The sequence below is a fragment of the Anabrus simplex genome, chromosome 1 (genome assembly GCF_040414725.1).
Source record: "Anabrus simplex isolate iqAnaSimp1 chromosome 1, ASM4041472v1, whole genome shotgun sequence".
NCBI classification, from domain to species: Eukaryota; Metazoa; Arthropoda; class Insecta; order Orthoptera; family Tettigoniidae; genus Anabrus; species Anabrus simplex.
Window position 1 is genome coordinate 1179502331 of NC_090265.1, and position 25382 is coordinate 1179527712.

Genomic DNA, 25382 nt, shown 5'->3' on the forward strand with positions numbered 1-25382 from the left:
AAAATTAATTGGCTTAATTGTATGAGAATACATACATCTAATAAAAACTAAAGTAATTACAGTTCTGAAAATTCGTATTTGGATCTCCTTTAAAAACAAAGAAAAAAGCGTTTCGGGCGGGAAACCATCTTGGAGTGCGGGAGTGTAAAGGAGTTGAATTCCTTTCATGAGGACACATAAATCAAAAACTGAAGAAGTTAGAGTCGTGATAATTGGTATTTAGAAGATCCTTTACTATTAAAGAAACAAGTATTTTTTTCGGGGAAGTTCACTTGGGGGGGGGGGGTGTAGTGTGAAATGAAGTGAAAAAAGTAAATTACTTTTATGGGGATACTTATATCTCAAAACTGAAGGTAATAGACGTGAACATTGTGTTTGGAATCTCCCTTAAACATAAAGAAACAAGCCTTCCTTTAATTTTTTGGGGGGAGGGGTGGCGGTAAATAAACTTAACGGCGGTGGGGTGTAGAAGGAGGTGAGACCAATTGATTTTACTGTTATTAATGTACTTATAAGGATACTCCGTTGCTCAGGCGGCACCGCGCCAGCCTCTCACAGCTGGGTTCCGTGGTTCAAATCCCGGTCACTCCATGTGACATTTGTGCTGGACAAAACGGAGGCGGGACAGGTTTTTCTCCGGATACTCCGGTTTTCCCTGTCATCAGCCATTCCAGCAACACATAATAATAATAATAATAATAATAATAATAATAATAATAATAATAATAATAATAATAATAATAATAATAATAATAATAATAATAATAATAATAATGTTCCGGACCGTCGTCAAATGTGCGGACCGCGCTGGTAACGGCTCCTGGACGGGTAATGACTAAGAATGCAGTCCGGCCGCGGGTTCAGTGCCGCCAAATCACCCAATATGACACCACGCCGGATCTCCTGAAGGATTTTATCCATATTAAAAATGATTATAGGAAAATATGGCAAAGATTTACGGACCCAAGTGACCAGGAGGAATACCTGAGCCTAGCCCGGGAAGTACGAAATCGATTGCTGGAAAGGAATATTGAAAAATGGGAGGAAACGTGCTGTAAAATAATAGAAAACCAGTCAGATCGGGAATTTTGGAGGATTCTCGCATAAAACGAGTCAGATCGCGAATTTCGGCGAATTATATATGTAAAACAATAAGCATTCAATTATAAATTTCAGTATAATACCGTAGCGAAGCTCGGGTATCTTGCTAGTTTTCAATAAAAAGATATTAAATACTCTAAACCACATTCTTTATTTTGCTCCAAATTCCCTCCAGCAATCACCCACCATTTCACATCCCTCAGCCTCACCTTAGGCAAAAAACTTTTTTTTTCTTTTCATATTGGAAACGAACATCTCAACACTTTCCCATCAACATCATTCTATTCACACTTATTTCAGCTGAGCTGAGTTCTAGAAGATTCCTCAATTGCTGGTATTTTAAGTGTTTCACCTGGTCTTCTGTGAGGTGCATTCTTCAAATTGGAGGAAGGCTGAGAGCATGCACAGGACATGTGATTGTGATGAGTGTTTGACATCCAAATCTATACTTGCCTTATACTGAATTTCAGGAACACATGCTTGTTTCATAAATTTTATCTATAATTCATGTCTTGCCTTTACTTTTATTGATTTTGACTGATGATGGTCTCTAGTAAGACTGCAGGCTTTCAGCACAGTCTGCCATTTAGACCAAGTCATCAGCATATGACAAACTGCTTACTACATTTTCACCTAACTGAATCACTTCATGTCACTTAATATCTTCAGCAGACATAAATTATGAACAACAAAGGTGAAATAATAGAGCCTTGTCTAACCCCTGTAAGTACCTTGAACCAAGAACTCATTCTACCATCAGTTCTCACTGCAGCCCAACTGTCACCGTAAATTACTTTGATTTCAATAATTTACCCTTAATCCCATAGTCCGCCAATACGGTGAACATCTTTTCAAATGACAACATAACAATTAAACTATGGTTTCAAGGTGTTTCTCCCCAGTCCACATAGAAACGTAAAGTATTGCCATATGTTTTACCTGCTGCAAATATCATTGTACTGTAGGTACTACAAAACAGTGTTAGCAATAGCAGCAAGTTACCCCTTGAAGAAGAAAGAAGATAACACTCAACAAAAACATCTCATCAGTGGACATAATTCTTTACAGACTTAAACTATGCATTTTTATGTGTTTTCCCAACTCTTCATCAGTGCAGAAGATAAACCTTTTTAATAAAATGATCAAATTTTACATCTTTTAATGTTTTAATTGTTTGCCAGTTTTTGTAACATACACTTTCCTTAGCTTAAGATGTTCTGCAAAATTGGAATGTAATAAGTACTATTATGATTAGACGATAAGACGTTAAGCTAAACTTAAGTAAAATTCATAAATTAGCTAATAAATGAAGTATTGGAAGGTGGAATCTTCTTTTAAATCAAGGTTGGGTTGATACCAACACAGAATTCTACAATGACATTCATATATTAAAAGGAAAAAGTTTCAGCCCTAAATGCTCGCTGGCAGTAATTGGGGAGCCCAGCCTCAAGTCATCAGAACTTCCACCATGGCAGCGGAGTATTCCTGTCCTGTATGGTATAGCTCTGCTCATGCAAAGCAAGTGGATGTTGCTCTAAATGAAATTGTCAGAATGATTGCTGAGTACCTGAAACAACACCTATACACAAGATTTATTGCTTGGCAGGCACAATCAATCGATCGATCAATCAATCAATCAATCAATCAATCAATCAATCAATCAATCAATCAAACAATCAATTAATCAATCAATCAATCCATTCAATCAATCAATCAATCCTGATCTGCATTTAGGGCAGTCACCCAGGTGGCAGATTCTGTCAAATGGGGCTATTCCAAAGAACCAACACAATGTGACTGTGGAGAAGAACAGACAGTGAATCATCTATGCCAATGTCCGCTCTGTCCTGAGTAATGCAGTGATGCAGAGTTAATGAAGGCTGAAGAAAATTCAGTTTATGTTGCCTAATTCTGGGCGAAGATATGGCAGAAAGTACCTGCAGATACTAAGAAAAAGAAGGCTGAAATAAATTGGTTACACCCACTCCATGGCCATCAACCACCAGGATCTACGCTGAAATAAAGAAAAAGTTTCCTCAGTTCAATGTCAACACCAACTATGTCTCCATACAGAGCCAGAGAACAACTGTGGGCTGCTAGATGTGGCCATCTTCAAACGTGGATGAAACCTGCTGAATGTTTACTTACTGGATGTAATTTAGACAGGTTAACCTGGAGATCATTGAACAGAATATGATCAGGTGTTGGTAAATCCAGGGACAACTTTGTCAAATAGGGCTATTCAAAAGAAACAACACAATGTGACTGTGGAGAAGAACAGACAGTGAGTCATCTATGTCAATGCTCACTCCATCCTGTGTCATGCAGTGATGCAGTGTTAATGAAGGCTGAAGAAAATTCAGTTTCTGTGGCCTGATTCTGGGCGAAGATTACCGTATTTAATTTTATTCCCTTAGAAATAGAATTACTTAATTGTTCTTTTTTAATATTCTATTATTTTTATACAATTATGTAATATTAAAATTTGTATAGCTTCTGACTTGAGTAAATAAATACTTAGGTGTTAATACAAGGAATGATCTTCATTGGGGTAATCATATTACCGAGGTTGTAAAGATAGATTACAGATCTCTTCACATAGTTATGAGGATATTTAGGGGTAGTAGTAAGCATGTAAAGGAGAGGGCATATAAAGTCTGGCATAAGACCCCAATTAGAGTATTGTTCCAGTGTAATCACACCAGGACTACTTTATATGAGAGCACCAGGCGAGTTGGCCGTGCGCGTAGAGGCGCGCGGCTGTGAGCTTGCATCCGGGAGATAGTAGGTTCGAATCCCACTATCGGCAGCCCTGAAAATGGTTTTCTGTGGTTTCCCATTTTCACACCAGGCAAATGCTGGGGCTGTACCTTAATTAAGGCCATGGCTGCTTCCTTCCAACTCCTAGGCCTTTCCTATCCCATCGTCGCCATAAGACCTATCTGTGTCGGTGCGGCGTAAAGCCCATAGCAAGAATTATATGAGAGCTAGAAAAGATCCAAATGTAAACGTCATGATTTGTTATTGGTCATAGATAATAAATTTCATATTAATCCGTATTGAAGAGCAATAAAACAAAAATTAAAGGTTTCCACCTATTCAATACTATTTGTTGTAACCTTAAAAAAGTTACATATATTTGTTGAAACTAGTTTTTGTCTTACTAGAGACCACCATCAGTCAAAATCAGTAAAAGTTAAGGCAATCACTCCATCCATTCATTCGATATTGTTAACATGTATCCCAGCATTCCCGTATCTGAAGTCTGTTCCATTATACAACAGAATTTGACAAAATACAGTAAATTAAGTAAACTTGAAATTCTTGAATTTACTTCTATTTTAAAATTTATTTTAAATAACAATTATTTTAGTTTTAATAACACAATAATATCTAGGAACTTGAAAACAGGTCCAATGAGTATGTTATGAAAATCAGCCTTTTTAAGACTATATTGATGTCAGTAGGTAAGAAATCAAAAAGAACTGAATGTCAGATTGGGGACAACAAACCTGGAACAGGTAGATATTTTCAAGTATTTAGGATGTGTGTTCTTCCAGGATGGCAGTATAGCAAGTGAGACTGGATCAAGGTGTGCTAATGCTAATGCAGCGACCTCGCAGTTGCGATCAGCAGTATTCTGTAAGAAGGAAGTCTGCTTTCAGACCAACTTTGCTTTATGGGAGTGAAAGTTGGGTTGACTCAGGATCTCTTATTCATAATTTTAGAAGTAAAAAAAAAAAAAAAAAAAAAAAAAAAAAAAAAAAAAAAAAAAAAAAATGAAATGGCGTATGGCTTTTGGTGCCGGGAGTGTCTGAGGACATGTTCAGCTCGCCAGGTGCAGGTCTTTCGATTTGACTCCCGTAGATGACCTGTGTGTCGTGATGAAGATGAAATGATGATGAAAACGACACCAGCGAAATTAACCAATGATGGTTAAAATACTCGACCTTGCCGGGAATCAAACCCGGGACTCCTGTGACCAAAGGCCAGCATGCTAACCATTTAGCCATGGAGCCAGACATTTTAGAAGTAACAGCCATCAAAGTAGCGAGTGATTGCTGGTACAAATACAGTAGGTGCGAACAATGGCAGGAGGGTACTTGGAATGAGATAAAAGCTAAGTTAGAAATGAACTCTGTCGATGAAGCCGTATGTAAAAACCGGCCTTGGTGGTGGAGTCACGTGAGGCGAATTGAGGAGGACAGGTTATTAAGGAGAATAATGGACTCTAAGGGTAAGAGAAGTAGAGGGAGACAAAGACAATGATGATGGTTAGACTCGGTTTCTAACGATGTAAAGATAAGAGATATAGAACTAAATGAGGCCACAGAACTAGTTACAAATAGAGGGTTGTGGCTGCAGTTAGTGAATTCACAGAGGCATGCAGACTGAATGCTGAAAGGCATAACAGTCTATAAAGAAGATGTATGTATTATTATTAGCAAACAGAAAAAGCAAGCAAGATACTATCTAATAAAAACAGTTACACTACACAAGTTAATTGAAACAAAAGAATTCTAGTAAGAGCTCTTGTTAGGATATGTTTTCTTTTTCAGATAGTTTATACATTTATTACTCAAAATTAGTTTTGGCAGACTAAAGAACCCAACGGCAATAAAAAATAAAAAAACCACAATGTGATAAACAATGGATGTTGTGGGACGATAGTGACAGACTGATATGTTCCCCCTGTATTCTCCTACATTCTGCAAACCTTTGTAGGACTTAGTAATATCAACATTCGAGTCTATACTTGCTCAGCAGTGATAAAGTATAAACTAGCATTCTTTACAAACTTAATGCTTATAGATGTCTAAGTACCACACTTAGGTCATTAGTTCTCCATGTAAATGTAGTAATTATTGAACATTTAAATATTTCATGTTTTTCTTTTGAACTGTAGCAAGTGTTGTGCTTTTGTTATTTGTGTACTGAAAGTATATTTTGCTTCATTTTTACTTTTGTATTTTTCTTTCTTTCTTACTGTACTTATATCTCTCTCCATTTATATACCATGCTTCTATTCTTTTGCCTTTTTTAATGTTTATTCTGTTTTGTAAGCTATTTAATGAGTTTTTACCAGGTTCCTTGTTCTTCAGTTCGTGTGCAGCTTAACTTGTTCCATTAACTAGTAAATTACTTCCCTTTTCCTTCCTTTCTAAAATTCCTTATCACAGTCCAGAAAAATAGCCCTGTCGCTTGACAAAGTTTATTACTAAGTGTTCCACGTTCTTCCTGGACTCTACAGCAATTTGTTTTGCTCTGTTTCTTTCATCTAGTTAGAAATCCTTATCTATATCAGTTCTGTTTTTGACACACCTTCTTTTTACATTTACAAGCTACCCTGACTTTATCATTCCACAAATATATCCATTTTTCCCATCTTTACACACTGTTTAGGGATTCTCTTGTCATTTATTCCATGGCTGTCTATTCTTTGGAACTTTTCACTCATTTTATTTGCTTACAATTTGCTTTATGTCACGATGACACAGATAAGTCTTATAGCGATGATGGGATAGGAAATGGCTGGGAGTGGGAAGGAAGTAAATTGACCTTAATTAAGGTTGATTTGCCTGGTATGAAAATGGGAAACCACAGAAAACCGTCTTCAGGGCTTCCAGCAGTGGGCTTCATACTCACTATCTCCTGAATGCAAACCAACAGCTATATGACCCAAACTGGGCAGCCACTTGCTTGGTCTTGTCACTAATCATGTCCATGTACTTCTAATATCCTTGTCCGGCTCTATGGTTACATGGTTAGCGTGCTGGCCTTTGGTCACAGGGATCCTGGGTTCAATTCCCGGCAGGGTCAGGAATTTTAACCTTAATCAAATCAAAAGATCTGCATCTGGCAAGCCGAACTTGTCCTCGGACACTCACGGCACTAAAAGCCATATGCAATTTCATTTCTAATTTCCTTGACCTGAAGAATTTCTACCCTGACACTGCTTGAGCTATGCAGTATAAAAATCACTCAGGTTAATATTCAAAGCACAAACAGATTATCTATCAACATTGCTACAACAAATTGAAAAGCTCTAGCTGGGCACATGACATGGTGGTGCATTGTAAGACCAACTAAAAGTTTTAAAATGTTGGCTATATACTGGTTTAGATGTTATTCTAGGCCATCCTCAAGTGACTTTGCTTCTCATTTTTGAATGTTACTGATTTTATATCTCACTAAATATTTTCTGTTTTCAAAGACATTGAAGAGCCAATAATTTTGTCCAGCAGGAGTTCTTTATAAGCTGGTAAGTCTACAGATACTAGACTCTCTCTCACACACATTACTTTCCTAGCCTCAGCAATTGCTGCCACTATGCGGTGAATGGGACCGCAAGGTCCTGCGTACATATATAGCATGTAAACATTGACACACTACCGTGTAAGGGAAACAACAGTTATTGCTGTAGAAAACTTTTTGCTAGTGGATTAACGTCACATTGACACACTGAAGGTTTTCTGTGACACAAGGATAGGAAAAGGTTATGATTGGGAAGGAAGCGACTGTGGCCTTAATTAAGGTACAGCCCCAGTATTTGCCTGGTGTGAAAATGAGAAACCACAGAAAACCATTTCCAGGGCTGCAAACAGTGGTATTCAAATCTACCAACTTCTGTAGAAAACTGTTTTATTTGCAATAATATTCTCAAGCTTGTATGAAGTACTTTCATAACACTTTCTATTCGGTGTGCACATTTCACAAATGAATACTGTACAGAAAGTGGTTAAGGCATAAATAAACCTTGCACCATAAGCATTTGATTAAAGACCATTCGCTACAAGAAGCACATGAAATGTTGAAGTCCATGGAATGAAAGCAAAATTAAATTTGATTTTCAAACTGGTCTGGCCTGTCATGAACATACCCTGCCTTGTACAATGCATATTTGCACAGTTTTGTAAACCTTGGAAAAGACAGCTGGATGTGTAAAAAGGCTTGGATGTGAAGAATACTGTTTCTCTCGAGGCTACTGAGGTTCCAATTGTGGAGCAAAACAAAATCTTAGAAGATTCTGACAAATTGTTTCCACATGCAGAATCTGTAAACATCTAGAGGCTGGACGAGTCCCGCAGTGAACTTCGGAATCATCATTACAAATACTTATTTCAACACGTACCGTTTTAATGTTGTTCTTTGTCTGACCCATTCAAAAGTCAGATATAAGCACACTTGTATCAGGTACATTTGAAAAATATACATTGTTTAGCCACTCTTGAAAAATATTTTTTGTCTAATTTTCTGGATTTGGGGGCAACGACATAGGGATTTGTGGCTTGGAACAAACTTTCCTTAACCCTTGGGCCAAAAATGCAATTTTTTCTTGCAAAACAATACGAACCACTGATAAGAGACATCCATCTGCTGATGTAATAGGTTGCACGTGTAACTGTGCATTAATGTGTTGAGTGATTGGGCCTCGGCTAATACATTCTTGTCCCCACATTTGTGTAATGTCCTGCCACCATGGAATTCAAAACTGAACCCTGACTGGTAAGTGCTGAAAACACTAGAGTGGCCATGTTTGCTGATTTCATCTTTTGCATCACTCAAAACTGTATTCAAAATTACAATACTGTTAAAATCATTTGTGTATTGTTTTGTGGTGAACGTTGTCATTTTTCTTAGCATAATATTGCAAGACCATTTAAATTTATCCGCCCATGAACTGGAAGCCTTGAAAGAAGAAAAATGTACCCTTTGAGCTGCTTGATGTGCCCATCTTTTTAAATTTAGATCATGGACGATTTTGCGTCCGATCTTTGAACTCTCGCATCTTTTCTCGGATGACATACTGGATTTTGTCATGTGTTTTCCCTCCTTTCTGTACCCGTTTGTCCTACCTGTAAGTATCTGATGGAGCTTTTTTATGCCATCTCCAAGTGTGCATAACAGACTTCTCTTTGCCGCAGTAATTTTGCCAGTAAATAACGCTTTTATTTTTTAGGAAATGTCGATAAAATTCAATTTTTTTCCAGCATGCTGTCTTTAACATCTTCACCATCACTCCCTGCAGCGTTAAGGAAATCACTTTCATATTCAATGGTGTCATCATTGGTTGTATGATCAGGATCAAGAAATTGTAGTGAATCTACTGTAATTATGTTAACAGACACCTTGTTCTTAGCAAGTTGTATAAGTCCTGAAAAAAAAAAAAAAAAAAGTATGTAGCAGGTTTTGTTGACTTTCGAAAAGCATATGATTCAGTTGATAGGACTACATTGTTTAACATCCTTAGAGAAATGGGTACAGATAACAAGACATTACAGCTAATAAAGGAGACTTTAACAAACACATACTCAAAGGTTAAGTTTATGGGAGAGATACCTGAACCCTTTGAAATCAAGACAGGCGTAAGGCAAGGAGATTGCCTATCCCCACTGCTGTTTAACTGTGTCCTGGATAAGGTCATCAAAGAATGGGAAAAAGAACTCGCAGAAAAAGGCATTAAAGACCAAATAAGGATAGGATACAAGAAAGAGAACATCACTATCAACTGCTTAGCATTTGCTGACGATCTTGTACTGTTATCATAAAATAATGAATCAGCGATAATACAAGTTAACACTTTAAAAGAGGTAGCAATGAAAACCGGCCTGCAGATATCATTTGAAAAGACACATTTCATGACCAACATTAAAGAAGCCCCAAGATACATAGTAACGACAAACAATGATAAGATAAATAAAGTTGTTAAATTCAAATACTTTGGTGAGATAATACAACCTAATGGGCTTGATAAAGAAGCAAACCGTGAGAGAGCCAGAAAAATGGAGCTTGCATTCCACCTTACAAAAAACACATACAACAACAAAGCGATCTCTATTAGGACAAAACTACGCCACTATCAGGCAGTAATTCAACCAGAGTGCTTGTATGCTTCAGAATGCCTGGGATTAACAACCAGGAAAGACATTGAAGAAATTGAGAAGAAGGAAAAGAAGATTTTAAGAAAAATCCTCGGTACAAAGAAATGTACTGACACATATCGATTATGCAGTAACAAAGAAATATATAAAACATGCAGTAGGATTTCAAATGCCATTCAAAAGCGAAGAGTTAAATTTTTTGGACATATTTTAAGAATGTCTAATGACAGACTTGCTAAGAAAATCTTTAACCACTTCAATAAGCCCAATACGAAAGGCAGTTCTTATGAAAAATGGTTTGTTAACACGAAGAAGTATTTGCAAGAAATGAACATCACACATCAAGACATCCACAATAGAACTACCTTCAGAAAAAGTTACGCACATTTAAGAAGCAGCAAACAGGAGGATGAAGGAGTACTGGAGCCAAAGAAAACTTAAATCATGAGGAGTTATTTGCGTGGTCCACAGCTGGTCAAAATCAATAAAAGAAGAAGAAATAAATTAATCAACATGTGGTCTTTTCCCTAGTTTTTGTTAAATATGCGCAGAAAACTTGCTGTATATCTTAAAAGCCAAATCAGACTCTGCTTTCTTTATTGCATTTTCCCATCTGTCTTCTTTGGTAAATAATGTCATTAGGCCTTGAACCACGTTCCAGCGATTAATAGATAGCAGGATGCTAACATTTGTTGTGTTATCGGTTCATAGTTAAAAACTTTTACTCGCGAGTAAACAGTAATAGCACGTAATTGCTTACATATACATTGTATATATAATATTTATATAACAACTTACCACTCATTGGAATTAAACATATCCAGTTAATGTCACACGGACATAAAGATTGGGTATTTCCATGAATACTGTAAAATATTGGATTGAAGGCTGCATGGTCCCGTTCACCTCATGGAACGGCAGCGGTTACCGAGTTTAGGGAAGTAATGTGTATGTGTGATAGACGGAGTGTAAGTGTGACGCATGAACTGGGCGGCTTCACAAACTTTAACACCCCAAAACAGGTGCTAAATATATCACTGGGCATCTACTTCTGACATGGCTGAATAAAACATTCCTATTGAAGTCAGCGTGCCAAATCTCAATCAGATCAGCGACTTAGAGATGGATTTCCTTGTATGATGGGGTCTCGAGGTTTATCAAGACTAGCGCAAGCACCTGTTTCTCACGAAAAATGTAGAGAGATCTTGACAATAGTGATGGGCAATGCTCTTACTCGTGACTGACATCACAGATCTTGAGACTCTCGTGAGAATCTAGAGACTAATTCTCCTATGCTGTGATCTGTGCGACGTACCGGAACTACGAGTATAAGCTTGATAGTGTATCATAAGTAATTATTATGTGAATTAGTGTTCTCATATGGAAATTTGTGTGTCGATAAATTTTGTCAGAAGCCTGTAAATGCAATGCTTGTTCAACTATGAACCCCTTAATACCATCAATAAAAGTGAAAACAGAATGTCAGTATCTTAAACTGTCTACGACTTATTTGAGATGGACATCTAAGCTGAATAACCCTGCATAATAAGTGAATAACTGTAGATAGGATGTACACCTACCTGGACATCTCGCAATTGTCGACAGGATAGCTTCTTGCGATGCAGGCCGGGCCGGAGGTGTTCTCTGCGACGATTTTCCTTCAGCGATATTATGTGCTTTTAAGTGCCAGATCTTCCCAGAAGTATTTCTGCTGATGTATTTTACTTCTTTTGAATAAAAACACAGCAGGCTGTGTTATTATGTGGCATCTCTTCAAAATAATCTGTATCCACGACTTACATTGCATTTCGGACATAGTCTTCAAGTTATCATGTACACTTACGAGGGAACGTCGGCAATGGTTAAGTTTCCGATCATGATGAAACTTGGAAAACACATTGAGGTACACGTATTTAAGATGTCAGCATCAATTTTGGGTGGCGACATTCATCAGGACATTAACTAAGTGGCCTAAAAGTTGCAACATTTCAAGTTCTGTACGAGCAGCGATTAATACCTGTTGGCCAATGCTATGCCGGCACACTGCCTGACTCCTGCCACACCTCTGCACCTCCTCCCCTCCTCCCTCCTATTGGTTCACCGCCACAATTTTCCCTTCTGCCCACTCCTGCCCATCTGCTTAGCTGTTGAACAGGACCGGTGCTATACTTTGCTTCTTTTCGTACTATAATTATTGAAATCCTTTAAATAACGTTCCTTTTCACACATAATGATAATGAATAACCTAAACTAATATTCTCTTATTTTATTCAAATTGTATACTTTCATTCCTGTTGTTTTACCAGTTCATACAATAGCCATTTTAATTTTCATGTATGTTTAATATTGGTACTTGTTGAATACATAGACGTTCATCAGCAATAATGCAAAAGTACCGGTAAAGTAAGACTACAGGTTTACCTGTGTTTACTGTATATATACTGCATATATACAGTAAATGCACATCTTTTTTATTTTTCAAGGCTTTTCTTATTACGTCAAACTTTACTACATTCCAAGTCATACTCGTATCAAAGTTGTCTATGCATTAAATTGATTTACATTCGGCAACCATTGCTGCAATTGAAATGTGTTGTGTCTATCACTGCAAATCATTCAGTAGGTACAAGCACAAATAAAAACATTCTACCTATATTTCTTATACCACAGTACGCAATACAGAAAATACTGGTAGTTTCAAACTCTGAGTTTATAATTGTTGTTGTCTGCGATTTCGTTATGACACAACTGATATCGTTCACAAATTTGGGAGGTGGGAGATATAAAAAGAAGGTCTGTACCTGTAACCAGGTTTTGGTATCCCGAGGTACCGAATCTCATTACATTCATTGAGATCCTCTACCTGAGCACATAATTTCTTTAAATAAAAATATATTTAACATTGTTTAAAGGTGGGTGATTTATTTAATTAATTTCATATGTATGTCCACTCAAAAGGACACTACCGACAGCTTTAAGGCTTTTGTAGAAGTAAATAATCATTTACGCGTAGGTCGGATGCGGTACCCCATCCCACATTTGACTACCCCGGTGGTGCTTAACTCGGGGCTGTACCCACGAATGTGACAACTCACCGGAATTAACAGGAATGAAAGTAAAATGTGAATAAAATATGGGTATATTAGTTTAGGTTATTTATTATCATGTGTGAAAATGAACGTTATTCAAAGGATTTCAATAATTATAGTACGAAGAGAAGCAAAGTACAGTGCCGGTCCCGTTCAACAGCTAAGCATATGGGCAGGCGCGGGAGAAGGGAAACGTGTGGCTGCGAAGCAATAGGAAGGGCTTAGGGGAGGAGGTGTAGCAGGAGGCAGGCAGTGTGCCGGCTTAACATTGGCCAGCAGGCACATCGCTGTTCGTGTGGAACTTGAAATGTTGCAACTTTGAGGCCACTTAGTTAATGCCCTAATGAATGTCGGCACCCAAAATTGATGCTGACATCTTAAATACCCGTACCTCAATGTGTTTTCCAAGACTTAACCATTGCCGATGTTTCCTGGTTAGACACAATTACATATTCCACTATCATATACTGAAGTACTTAATTATGATGTGAATACTCTATAAAATTGTGAGGAATTATTTCCTTCATCACCAAAATATCTGTAAACACAAGCAGTGGTCCTATGATATTGAATGTAGGGTCTGATAATGATGTACTCCTACCTACCTGTCAAAAGAATTGAAGCAAACTCAGACATTTTAGATTATATGTTCCACTCTCGCATAATGGTGGTTACATAAGCAGCAAGGCGCATCTTTCCCAGTCTCGAGTTTGAATAATGCACGTGCATGCCTCTAGTATCCAGGCAGGTGTACCTACAGTAGCCATCAGTTTCTGTACTCAGCCTACTCATTTGTGTACTTACCACTGCATACAATGCCAGAATGTGCATCCTTTATAATTATGTTATACTGCATCAGAATAGACCTCTTATAAGCTATAAATTTCATTTTTGTTCCGTATTGAAGTGCAATTGGAAATGAAAACTTACAACCTGTTTTCCAGTAAATGACCGGGTCAGGGATGACAGATGAAATGAAATGAGTGTGTTGCTGGAATAAAAGATGACAGGGAAAACTGGAGTACCCAGAGAAAAACCTGTCCCGCCTCTGCTTTGTCCAGCACAAATCTCACACGGAGTGACCAGGATTTGAACCACAGAACCCAGCGGTGGGAGGCCGATGCGCTGCCGTCTGAGCCATGGAGGCTTCACATTGAAGCGCAATTATAAGAAATCTTTTCAATACATTATAAAAGTGGAACTCGGTAGAAATGAATTGTCTAGTTGCTTGTTGACATGTATTTACAGAATGGAGAAGGCTAGTTATTCGCACTCGGCACAAACATCATTCAGCTCCATCTACCTATAGGCCTACGACACATTGCTCACCAAACAATGCGGGGACAATGCTCTTGAGATCTCTCGGAATTTCTCGTGAGCACTGTCCCCGCATTGTGTCATGGGCCTACAGGTAAGCAGAATATGCAAGTAGCCAACCCTGGACCTTCTTCCTACTGCACATATGTGTCATCAAGTGACTAGACCATTCATTTCTACCGAGGTCTATTATTAATGCAGTAGGTATGATACAATTATAAAGGATACGCATTCTGGCATTGTATGCAGTACTAAGTACAGAAATTGACAGCTACTGTAGTATATATCATTATTGCTCATAATTTATCAGACACCATATTCAATATTCATTTGACCAGTGCTTGTGTTTACCAACATCATGGAGACGAAGGAAATAATTCCTTACATTGTTATAGGGTATTCGCCTCATCATTAGGTACTAGCAATTTAAATGGTCCGTTATTGGACATTATAAATTTTTCAGTGAACTCATTCCTGGTTGCCAGCGTTTCGCCCCCTGTGTGCTAAGTTGGGCTCATCAGTTTGTACTTAGCACACCCACCAAGATGCATGGTTAGTGCATACCGTGGTTACTGCATTCCATCTAAATAATAAGGAAGCCCATAGGAAGCTACATGTGACTTTCAACAGAACCGAAGTACCGCATAACTACAATCCCAAATATCTAGGAATCACTCTGGATCGGTCCTTGACATTCAAACAACAGTGCATCACGTTACCTAAGAAACTTGGCTCCAGAGTGAATCTACTCTGCAAGATTGCCGGAAGTAGCTGGGGTGCGGACGCCAATATCCTACGCACTGCTGCACTCGCTCTTGTGTATTCTGCTGGTGAATACTGTGCTCCTGTATGGCAAAACAGTATTCACACAACAAAGATTGATGTCCAGCTTAATGAAGCCATGAGAGTTGTCACTGGTACTGTCAGATCTATTCCCAGTCAGTGGTTGCCTGTCTTAGCTAATATTGCCCCGCCAGATCTAAGGAGGAAAGCAGCTAAGGTAAACTTGCTCAAGAAGATCTCTTCTCATAAGAACTCTCCCTTGTACGATGCCCTACAACACCCACCAACAACTCGTCTGAAATCATGCAAACCACCCTGGACTGATTTTCAAAGTATGAGTTCTTTCGACATGACCTCTGAGTGGCAACAGCGTTGGCATGAACATCCACCCAACAACGCTCACTTGGTTCAAGATCCAACAAAGAAGGTTGAAGGATTCCAATTACTGCGTCAAACCTGGTCGAAGCTGAACCGAATTAGGACGGGTCAAGGTAGGTGTGGCTACATGTTGAAGAAATGGGGTTTCCGTTCATCTGCTGACTGCGACTGTGGAGCGGAGGAGCAGACAATGGAACACATCATTAAGGAGTGCCCACTTCAAGCATTTAACGGTGATCTGAGGCTTCTACACCAAGTGACTCCGAGTCCTCTGGACTGGTTGTCAAATTTGGACATTTCCATTTGATATTAGTTTTTTTGTGTACTTGTAAAGCCATACGATGTATATATATATATACCGTGGAGGCCACTGCGTAGGCTACTTGGAGCCATCGGCAGTGCCAATGCACTATGAGAGACTTTGTCTTATTACCAAAAATTGATGCCTGCTTGGCCATCAGATGATATATCATGATATATCAGATGATATGCCATGCATCTTGGTGGGTGTGTAAAGTACCAATTCATGAGCCCAATTCAGCACACTGAGGCAAAATGCTGGTAACCAGGAATGAGTTAGCTGGAAAATTTATAAGGTCCAATAACGGGCCATTTATATTGGTATTATAAATTAACTCATTTGGGACAAATATTCCAGGTTCCCTTTGGGAATCAACATCTATATCATAATTAGGTTCTTCGGCATATGACTGTGCAATGTGCAATTGCGTGTAATTTTACACAACGTAAGCCGTGAATGTGGGATTATTTTGAAGAGATGCCATGTAGCACGTTTTGTGGTTGTACCGCACAGCCAGCTTGCTCAGTCCTGTATGGTTTAATATCACATGAGGATAATAATGTTGTCTCTCAGAAGCTGTTTATTTTTCCTTTACATCATGTTACCCAGGAGAAGATGAAAGGTTTTAAATCATACAATTTGGCACAGTGTATTTATGGGCTGCTGTTGATACGTTGTCCAGTATAGTAACACATGCACAGGAATAAGGTGCAATAACTGGCTTGCATGTTTCTGAAAAGGTACCCAATCATGAGTTAAAGTCAGCCACATTTTTTCGATGACTTCTTATGTATACAAGCAGCTACATCATGTACAGAAATCTAACTCAACTAGAAAGAGAATAGCCATTTGGAAGAAGTTTCAAATAGGATCCGAAAGAAAATTTTTGAATTGTAGATGCACACTGCTTCTGATGATCTTAAAATTTGAAGAAGAAAGAACATTTTTGGTATTTATGTAATTTTAAATATTTTATTTAGTTGAAGGGTCTTGCATTTTAATTACAGCTTATTTAGAGTAATATAATTTTAAATGTTTCATGTAGATGATATTTGAGGTGCCTAATGTCAAACACAGACATTCACCACCTATATCAAAATTGAGTTAAGAATAGATCATTATAGTACTTTTAATGCTCTCTCTGAATTAGTGGCCCATGTCTTTATAAACAAATATTTGTACTTTATTTTTAACAAAGAAATATGCAGTTTCTTTCATAAACAGACACCTCCAAACAAAGTTTCTATCAAAAACGGACATGACCATTTGAGCCAATCAGATCGCTACAAGTGACATCAAACTGGCATGGCGACCATTTGTTTACATTCTCCTGTCTGTGCGTGCTTGGAAGTTTAGTGCCCATGTTTTTTCATTGTTTTTACTTATAAGTATTTGGGAAAATATTTTCGTTGAATATGGAAGACAACGTTTCGGAGTGTCCGCCTGAAATTGCGTATGTATAATGAAGGTAGAGAAGTGGGACTGCAAGTAAAGGAAGCTTTTATAATTTTTTAAATGCTATTTACTCGGGCCATCGACCTAAGAAGATATCTTGCCCCTGTAAAGGAAGCTTACTTTAGGCACATATTTAATACCAGGTTAAATTTAGGGTTTTCTTCTCCAGGCACAGATGAGTGCACTACATGTGTGGAACTAGAGCAATGTATTAAGTTTGAAAAGAATGAAGAGGAAAGATCAACCTTAAGTCTGAAGAGAACTATCCACAAAAAACAAGCACAGAATTTTTATCGACATCTGGAGAAAGAAAAGAGGAGGACTGTCTTTCAATGTCCTATGATTGCCAAAAGAACCTTGGTTTGCCAAACTTAAGTGATCAGTCGGCGTATTATTCCAGACAACTCTACTGTTACAAACTGTCTGTTGTAACAGGCTCATCTCAAAGCAAACCGCACCCTGACAATGTGTCTGTTAATACGTGGCTGGAGACTGAGGCAAAGAAATGAGTACCGGTACTGGGATTTCCATTTATTGGACACTCATTTGCTGTCAGATAGGAGTTTTAGACTCATTGACAAAGACCTGAAGAAGATGACGACCACAATAAGTCCAGATGAATATTGTGAGGTATTCAAAAGGTACGGCAGAGTGAAAGTGATTGGACAAACCTGGGAACCACTGAATTGGAAAGAACAAGCACAGATGTACCTGAAATTTGCTAGTGAACTTCATTTCAAGATTTCCCAGTGTTAAAAATTGTACTCAGTTGTATGAAAAGAGGCAATTTTGGAGTTATGAGTGAGGTAGGCTACTATTTGGAAACAAGTACTGAGCGCAAGATCACAAAGGCAGGACAGGCAAGTCTAAAGTTAATTAATCCTTTACCTATTGACACTGGTGTGAATGTAAACCCGCAGAAACTTTAAGATTTTGAAAAATTACTAGGTAACCGCTTCGGAAAAGAGTGGAAATTAAATGCCTCTCCTAAGTGGCAATGTCGAAGTCATTAATAAGAACAGTTGTAATGAAAATGAACAAGCTGTTGATGATTATGAATGTGATTATTTTGAAGATCCGTGTGATGAACTAGACATTTTTAGCCCAGAAATACAGTGAAGCAAGAACTGAAATTAAAGTTAAAATTGTTAGCAAAGTATAAGAATGAACTTAATTCTTTCATATTTTCATTATATTTCTTTTAAAACAGAAGTTTACTTTCGTGCCATCACGCAACTTTGTTTCAAAATACTGGGATAGTTTGTTTCAAAAGTGGAGAATTACATGGATGTTTGTTTCAAAATCAGACAAAAGTCAATCTTAGTTTCAAAAATGGACATCGTCTTATCTGAACGCGTTTTACATTGCCTTAGAATGAAATTCTAAGCGACGACCATGGTTTTCTTGTTCATAGGGTTGGCAATATGGCACACAAAAATTTTCACGTGCGTATCAGGAGGTTAACATAGAGAAACAAATATGTGGCTCTATTGAAGAATTAACAAAATGGCTTTTCTCCATGTTTGATACTAGGTAACTCATTTCTTACACTTTAATTAAAACTTGTTTAGAGCGTATTGCGAGGAGATTAGGTATAAAGTCCGCAAATTGTTGTTCTAGAAACATGTACGGCATTTTATGAATACAGATTAAATAACTTTGTATAGTATTGGCAAGGCGGACATAAATCTAAAACACTACTGAAAATCACTAAGTCAATATGGGCCAAAATCAAACCATAATGGTTAAAATAATTAAAAACAGCCCGTGTCATATGTAGAGTGGTTTGGTAGTTGAAAACTTGTTTAATAATGTTATTTTTTTAAAATTTATGCTGTAGTGTAATATTTATATTGAAATTGTGTGATCAACAGACTGAAAAGCTTTCGAGTTACATTTAACTGAGTCGACACTGAAAAGAATGGCTTCCTTCTTAAAGAAGTTCTAAACATTCTTCATGGTTATATAAGATGAAAAACGATTCAGAATTCAGGCAGCAGGCTTTTGACAAAATAACTGCCGATATAAGATACTATTAAGCTTACATTCGTAGTTACTGAGACGTTGCACAGGAGAATCTGTCCCAAGAATTTTTGAGATCTGGAATGAGAGTCTCGAGTGAGAGCATTGCCCATCACTAGTTGCAAGATAAATGTGCTAAGAAAAAGCTTATATCAGAGGATTTGAGGACACATCTGTCTTACAATTGATGGAAGTGTTGTTTATTGCCAAGTATTTTGATATTTCTCAACAGTAAGTCGGTTGGTTGGTTGGTTGGTTCTAGGAAAAAAAAAAAAATCAGCTTTGTAATTTAATTTTTTAATTTAGTGTGGCTATTTCTAGCCGGGTGCAGCCCTTGTAAGGCAAACCCTCCAATGAAGGTGGGTGGCTTCTGCCATTTGTAGGTAACTGCGTATTATTGTGGTGGAGGATAGTGTTGTGTGTGGTGTGTGTGAGTTGCAGGGATGTTGGGGACAGCACAAACACCCAGCCCCGAGCCAATGGAATTAACCAATGAAGGTTAAAATCCCCGACCTGGCCGGGAATTGAACCCAGAACCCTCTGAACCAAAGGTCAGCACGTTGACCATTCAGCCAACGAGTCGGACAAGCTTTGTACTAATATTCCTTCTATAAACCATTCGTTTCACACTTTTACAAGTATGCTACGAGTTCTTAGTCAAGAACCAAATGACAGAATGTAGCCATTTTCTCACTATGCATTACACAGCATGCCTTTGTTAGTGTTTGTATGAAGAGGATGCTTCAGCAGATGGCAACATACAAACTTATTCCATATTGCAGTAATACTATCCCAGTTGGTTAAATTATTTTTTTATATTTTGAACTGAAGTATGTTTTTTGTAACAGTAATGCTGAACTGGGGTTTTTAATTTTAACTATTTGATTCTTTGTCTGACCTTACAAGATATGAAAACAGACCCAATTTCAAAGCTGCAGTAGTCTGGGATGAATGAAAAGAAGTTGTTGGCATCAAATACTTTATATTTTCAGATTAAAATGACAGTGCTACAATAATTCACGACATCTTTTCTCTAAAAATCAGAGATCACAACTTGCATGTTTGGTACCAATTTAATTATAAAAATATTGTTTATAAATTTTAATTACAGGTGGTTTGTGGGTTTATACAATATGTACTTGACTAAATATTTACATATACATACATAACTTTTATTTACATTTTATACAAATATGTTGCTGTGTTCGACTCTATGGAACAATATACTACATCAGTGCTACAAGGCCTTTTGTGATTGTGAGAGTAGTACAAAGGCCATCTCGGTGGTCTGAGTATGAGGAACATATGTCCATGCTGCTGTAAATGTGAACCACAACAGTTGTCGACAATCTTTAAGATATCTTAAAATAATACAATATATTACAGGCACATACACACACATTAACTTCAACTGTGGTCTGCTCAAGATATCCACACATTCCAAAAACAGGAAAATACAAGAAAATATGCATACAAGCTTAACTAATTAAACAAAATATTCCTTCAGAAAGGCGAAACCAAAGTAGAACGCTAATTTTGTTCTCATATCAATATTTGTCCGGAAGAGACTAAATTAAATTTGATGATTAGTTACATTTCAATACTGTCAAACTATACCATTAAACAATAAATGAGTTAAATCTATAGATTGAAGAATTTCTCAATGTCTGTCCTTCTGAAAACTCATTACTAAAATTCACCATAATGGATTATTGAATTGTTCCATTGGAATAAACCAAGAGAGATCAGAAAACAGTAGAGATGGGATGAATCCTACCTGAAATAAACATGCAATTGTTTTAATCAACATCCTTATGTAAGTAAATTGCTCTTCCTATTTCAGTAATGAATTAATCAGTGAACCTCACCACAGGTGAATAAATTCACTTCTCAAGCACCGACACTTAGCCTTGATAACTATCACATCATTGTATAAATCATCCCAGCCACTGAGTTATAATTTTAGTCCTCCCAGGAAGGATTTAGTTAATACCGTACAACAAATAGCAGGCCAAAAAGAAGGAGAAAGAAAGATCTCATATCTTACCTTTAAATTTTGTCAATGGATTAAAGTTATTCAAAATACTGGAATTACACTTAAACTTTTCACACATTGCTCTTAATTCATGAAATTAGTAACTAAAATTAAGGTTTGGCAATTTGAGTGAATTGATTTTCAACAAAATATATGTAGTAATTATCAAATTTGATAATTAAGGTCTTTGCTACCAAGGATCACAATATCTTATCATTTTTATAGCGAACTCTGATGTGTCTTCTATGGAGATCAAAATTTTATTAACATAACAGATGTGCAATATTAATAGTAAATTGATTACAAGTAGTTGACAACCGGCACCTCCACAAATATCCTCATCTGAGACTTTTACTACGTAACAAAGCCCTTTTCTGAGCTTTCCAAAATATCTACTACAATCAACAAAACTTTGTCATAATGAATTATAATGTAGAAATTTACTCCTAATTTGAAATCCAATTCATTGAACTCTTGCATCACATTTCATATCATGCTGTGATTATAGACAAGACATACATTACACCGATGCAAGACAATGTTCCCACAATTATCTTTCCTTAGTATTACTATGGTTTCTCATCATTTCTTGTGTATAGTACACGAAACTTTGTGATACCTGGGCTCCTAGTGCTGAATCGGTAGACCTCGGTTATCTTCGAGATTCGTATTGGCAACCTTTGAAATGCAAACTATGAACTGATTAATAATAATAATGCTACTTGTTTAACATCCCACTAACTACTTTTACGGTTTTCGGAGATGCCAAGGTGCCGGAATTTTGTCCCGCAGGAGTTCTTTTACGTGCCAGTAAATCTACCGACACGAGGCTGACATATTTGAGCACCTTCAAATATCACCGGACTGAGCCAGGATCGAACCTGCCAAGTTGGGATCAGAAGGCCAGCGCCTCAACCGTCTGAGCCACTCAGCCCGGCGATGAACTGATTACACTAGCCTGCGAATTTAAACATTTTGTTTGTTGCCTAAAGTAAAAAATGAAATTTTATATAATGTCGTTGTGCTGAATCTGAATTTTCAATCTGTTTACTTCTATCACGTAAGGTTTTCTTGTGAAATCACTTTACATATATTGTATAAATTATGCAAATTTAATCAGAAATGCTTTCATAAAGTTTTTCTTTAAAATAAAAAAAGTAATATTTAATATTCACAACTTGATGAAATTAATGTGTATGGTTGTTAGTACATGTCACTAATGTTTTTGCTTTGTCTTGTTTACTTCACTGTTGGAAAGTCTCACAAATTTTACACTATTTGCTTCTTACTTGAGAAAATCCTCCTGTTCTTTTTTCCTTTATGTTTGTCTTCAGGTATTTCATGCTTTAACATCCAACAATAGTTGGTGCTCAGCGTCCCTGCTATTTCCTTTCGAACTCCAGCATATCCTTGTGAAATCGTTCGCCTTGTTCTTCGTTCAAAGATCCTAGATTTTCAGAGAAATATAATCTAGGTGAGAAAACAGGAAAAGAATTTTCATATTCATGTTACAACCAAGTTCTTTGTATGCTTTAACCATGTTAGCCACAATGTTTCAGTAATTGGGATCCTTATTATTACCTAGAAATTTTGAAACAACTTCACAGAAAGATATCCATGCTGCTTTCTCTTTTCATCCATTAAATGCTGCATCTGACATCAGTTTTCTTATATCAGGACCATTAAATATAGGCCCTACCTTCTTTTAATTTTGCTTCAGATAGTATTGGAAATGTCTCACATATGTACTTGAAACAGTCTCCTTCCTTATTTAAAGCCTTTACGAATTATTGTTTCATTAAGCCAAGCTTAATGTAGAGAGGTGGCACCAAAACTTTAGAAGGACTCACAAGGCTTTGGCGCACAACATTCTTAGAACTGACTTCCACACTTTCTCGAGGTGGCCAGTCTTTCTTAGTCCAGTGATCAACTCGTGCCCTGCTATCCCATGGACAAAGAAAGCATGCAAATTTGGTAAAACCATATGTTTACCCAGCAGCATAGTACGAACTTTAAAGTCTCCACAAACTTGCCAGTTAGTTGTGTTCACTGTAGTTCACTCACAGTGTCATCAGTTGCAAATTTGAGTATGATTCTTTGAGGATCACTGAATAGGCAACAGGCACTGAACCAAAAAGTTTCCATTGTGAAGGAGAACACCCTTTAATCTTCGCTTGGAAGCCCAAGTTTTAGAATATGTTCTTTCACATTATTGCAATATACAAGGTAGCCATCTTCAGAGAAAAGGGTTTTAAATGCTATTTTGCATTGTCTGTACCAATAGAATGATATTTTTGGACATAACTGAGTTGCTGGGTTCTGAACTCCAAGGAAAGACTCTGCTAACTCTTTAGAGAGAGCAAGATCTCTAACCAAGTCATTTAATTCACTCTGGTTAAAACACCCACATTCTGCAGCAGACGATCCTGGTAGGTAGTCACTGTCACTTGTCTCATTTTCCATCACTTCTGCATCAGACTCGGATGAAAACTGTTCAAGATTTTCTGGTTGCACAGGGATTGGTACATCAGGCCCATGGGGGACAGGTAAAATGGCCGACCAAACAACTGGATACACAATTTCCTTTTTATTTTTAGAATTGTATCCCTTCGTATTGCACGAACAGAAGTAGCAGTCATTACTATGGTTTGACTGCTCTCTCCAAAACATAGGTATTCCAAAAGACAGCGAAGGTCGTTTGCCACTGAACCAATGATGGAGATCTTCAGTGCATACTATATATACTTTGTGGGGTGCCCAAGGTTTACTTTGGTCTTCAAGTTTGATTCCAAAATAGGCAAGATATGATTTTTTTTACAAAATCTGTAATATTAGGCAATGTGTATTTCCCACATATATAACAAAAGTGGTCTGGATCATTTATACATGAGCGATGCGACGTGGTAAATATACTTTCGTACGGAACTACAAACCCACAACATTCTACTCCACAATACAGCTGAAACTTTTCTAAATGACACACACTAATGCAATGTGAAACTAAAACATGATGTTAAAGTTTTCAAAAGATAAGAATGTGTCTGGTAAAGTATTACAGTTTACATAATTACTCTTTGGGCATACAAAAATTGTGCTATAAGGAAAATAACATGAAATTTTAAAAACTTAAACGGTACATGATAGGAGCTTTCTGGCTTTTAATTTGAATTCAGCATGCTAAAAATACCCCAAAAACAATCAAACTCTGGAGGCAGCAATTTCATGGCAGACTAGTGTTATGCACTGCCGTGAGACATCTGGTGTACACTTTACGTACTATTACTGTTGTTGTTTACACAGCAAAGCCAAAAAGTAGAATTCACGCTAGGAACAAGACTCACTGAGAAATGTTGTATAATGTGTGTATGACACAGTGGTTGGCTTAAGATAATAAAGGTTTAGAAAATTCATATCGTTGTCATTAATGTTTTCACAGCCTGTACAATTATCATGTCTAAAAATTCATATTAATCGATCATTCTATCGATTCAATTCAGATTTTATTTTCATTCAGTCGACAGTATTACCAGAACCGGGAGAGCTCCCTCCTTACTCCTCACCCCCATAAAACCAGGTATCACTAAAAGTTTTGCATAATGTATGTCCTTCATAGTTGAAAAGTTAAATACTTTAATAAATCACTTTTCTATTATACATTCTACAGTACAAAAATACTAATTTCTTTACATGGGAAAATATTAGATGGGAATAAGTCTCCAACAAATATAGTATATTTGGACAACTGTTTAAACACATCCAATTAATATTTCTGCAGTAATTTCTACAGGATTAAGTGTTAATATGTATTTTTTTTTTACAAAAAAGAGCAGACCATTAGTTAAACAATGGTTAATTTTATGATGACAACCACATACTGTTCAATTCTGTCCATCATATACAGTACACAATAGTGATTGCAATACCAAGTTGTGAATTTCTTCAACAACTTTACCTACATAGAATCGATGGTACAAAAAAAGATCATTCATTTTATAAGTGTAAGAATTAGTTAAGGGAAG

The 25382-nt window shown here is 37.1% G+C and overlaps 2 protein-coding genes across 9 annotated transcripts in view; one reads left to right on the forward strand and one right to left on the reverse strand.

The window, feature by feature from the left end:
- Positions 1-25382, forward strand: part of Grip (Glutamate receptor interacting protein) — a 475280-nt gene that overhangs the window by 444693 nt on the left and 5205 nt on the right. The gene's annotated exons all lie outside the window — the stretch shown is intronic.
- Positions 20300-25382, reverse strand: part of LOC136858168 (solute carrier family 35 member E1 homolog) — a 72820-nt gene continuing 67737 nt past the window's right edge. For both annotated transcript variants that reach the window (XR_010858612.2, XM_067137517.2), the window contains exon 7: positions 20300-22810. The gene's annotated coding sequence lies outside the window, so the exon portion shown is untranslated. The remainder of the gene's footprint in view (positions 22811-25382) is intronic.